Here is a 3,073-nt window from a genome sequence, read left to right on the forward strand (position 1 = left end):
AAAGACAGACAGAGACTGAAAGTAAAAGGATAGAAAAAGGTATTTCATGAAAATGGAAACAAACAAACAAACAAAAAGCTGGGATAACACTACTCATATCAGATAAAATAGACTTTAAAACAAAGACTATAACAAGAGACAAAGAAGGACCTAGTAATCCCACTTCTGGGCATTTATCTGAAGAAAACCAAAACACTACTTTGAGAAGATGTGCTCATCCATACATTCATTCATTGCAGAATTATTTACAATAGCCAAGATATGAAGTCAATCTGGGTGTCCCTGAATGGATGAATGGATAAAGAAGATGTGGTACATATATACAATGGAATATTACTCAGTTGTGAAAAAAAGAATGAATACTTGACATCTGGATGCAACATGGATGGACTTAGAGGGTTTTGTGCTGAGTGTAGTAAGTCAGACAGCAACAGATAAATGTCACATGATTTCACTTATAAGTGGAGTCTAAAGAATAAAATAAACAAACGAAACAGAAACAAACTCATAGATACAGGGAACATTTTAATGGTTGCCAAATGGGAGGGGGGTTGGGGATGGGTGAAAAGGGGAAGGGATTAAGAAGTACAAATTGGTTGTTATAAAATAGTCATGGGGATGTAAAGTATAGGGAATATAATCAATAATATGGTAATAACTACGTATAGTGCCAGGTGGGTACTAGACTAGTCAGGGGGATCACTTTGTAAATTACATAAATGTCTGACCTCTGTGCCGTTCACCTGAAACTAATATAAAATAATATTGAATGCCAACTCTAATTGGAAAATTAAAATAGGAGAAAAGATGAAGAATAGAGGTCCAAATTTCCAGGTATAAAACAAATAAGTCATGGGGGATATAATATACAGCAAAGGAAATAGAGTCAATAATATTGTGATAACGTGGTTCGGTGTCAGATGGTGCTGGACTTGCCCTGGTGACCACTTCCTTAGCGTAGAGAATATAATCAATAATGTGGTAATAAAACTGTGTAGTGCCAGGTGGGTGCTGTGGAATAACTATGATGTACACCTGAAACTACTAAAACAATATTGTATTTTAATAAAAATCTTTTTAAAAACGGAAGTCAAGATGTTCTGAACTGGATCCTCTTGAAATAAAGGATATTATTGAGACAACTGGCAAAATGTAAAAGGGTTTTCATGACTAGATGATAACAACACGGCATTTACCAATTTTGATAGTTGGATGGCAATTTTGTAGAAGATTGTCCATGTTTATGCAAAATACACACATCGTGTCAGCAACTTACAAATGAGGGTGGAGGAGGTCTGTGTGTCACACTTGCAAATTATTGTAATTGTGACATTGTTTCAACAATTTAAAAATTGCCTCCATCCTTTGACTCAGCAACTGAATTTCAGGATTTTATTCTACAGATATATTGGTATATAAGTACATGTAATACCTGTTCACCTCAGAGCATTGATTATTGATGTATTGATTTATATTCCTGTCCCAATTTTGCAGATAATGGAAACTGAGTTCCAAAGCAGTTAAAGGGGAAAGAAGGTACTTTTGGCTTGATCTTTTTTTAATGGTAAGTGAGAGGGAGGAGGGAAGAGTGGTCTTGTACGCCCAGCTCCAGAACAGAGAGGGAAGATAATGAATTCGGACTTGGGACAGACCAGCAGGCCCGGTGGGCTGGCGCTGTGGCTGCGCTTGGGAACTGCTGGGTTTGAAGCGCCCCTGAGCGGCGGCACCGCTGGCAAGAGGTCCCCCAGGCCCGTCTGCGCGCGGATCTTGATACAGACAGCGCAGTTGTGTGACCTGCAGGACCTTTCTTGGTAGGCAAAGCTTTGGTGCCCTCCCCCCCTTACCATGGGGCTGGTGACGCTGCGGGCTTCCCAGTCCAGGGGCGTTTCGACGCCAAGCAGGATGGAAGGCGCTGAGGGGCACGGGGACTGCGCGAGGAAACCCCGGGCTCAAAGTCCCACTTACCAGTTGTTCCCACTTATTAGTCAGCGGCTTTGGGTACCACTCTTTTTCAAGCCTCAGTTTCCCCATCTGTAAAGCCACTGTAGATAGCATTCTCCTTGCAGAGTTGAGATGGGAATTAAACGAGGTACCGCGCGCTCAGTGGGCGCGTGCAGACAAGCGTTTCTCACCGTGCTGAGGGCAGACCCGTGCGGCCGCATCACCCGGGGAAAGTCGTGCGACTCGCCAGGTGTGGGCTCAAATCTCCCCTGCCCGTCGCCACCTTTCTCCCCGAAGCTGGCTTGGGGCAAGGACAGAGGGGCTTTCCCCTGCGCAGGCGCCTCCCGCGCGGGTCCCGGGGCCACCCACCCCGCCCTCCTGGCCTGGCACCCCGAGGCGCCGGTGCTCCCGGAGCTGGGCGGGGCGGGACGCGCCCACGTGACCGGGGCGGGCAGCACGCGGACCTCGCCCGCTGCGGGTCTGGCGGAGGCAGGTCAGGAGGCCCTGCCGTGCACCCTGCGCCCTGCTGGCCCCCGTGCGCTCTGCCGCGACGCCCTGCCTCCTCTGAGCCAGGGCTGCAGCCCCCGGAAGGAGTCGGTGAGTGCTGGGAGAATGGGGGCGGTGGGGCGTGGAGCCCAGAACAGGGGGCTCAGGCTCAGGGAGGGTCCGCGGTGATGAGTGCTGCTGTGCAAACGCCCCCAGCAAGCCTCCCAGGCCTCATTCCAGGATGGTGAGGAGATCATGCTCAGCCTACAAAATCCCAAACTTCAGGCTTCACCCGGGTAGTCTGCTCAGACTGGTCTGGGTCCTCAGGGAGCCCATTCTGAGCAAAACAGTGTTTTTAATCAGAGGCCCTATTGTGCGTCTGCGTGCTGAGGGTCCAACTCTGCAGACCTGGGTGGATTCTCACTCTGGACACCCAGGGGCCCAAGGCCGTGTGGGGAAAGACTTCTTCCAGGGCTGCTGTCCGATCTTGGGGACAGGGCCTGGAGGATGTCTTAGAAGGGGAGGAGGCACCCGGCCTCCCTGTGGGCCTCCAGAAGCCCTGGTTTTATTGAAATCATCTCTTGTTTGCTGCCAGGCCCCCCATCCTCAGCCACCCATCTTGCTGTAGGGCTGTGGGAAGGGTCTG

The sequence above is a fragment of the Rhinolophus sinicus genome, chromosome 17, assembly GCF_057876585.1.
Source record: "Rhinolophus sinicus isolate RSI-liver-muscle chromosome 17, RSI-T2T, whole genome shotgun sequence".
Classification (NCBI taxonomy): Eukaryota; Metazoa; Chordata; class Mammalia; order Chiroptera; family Rhinolophidae; genus Rhinolophus; species Rhinolophus sinicus.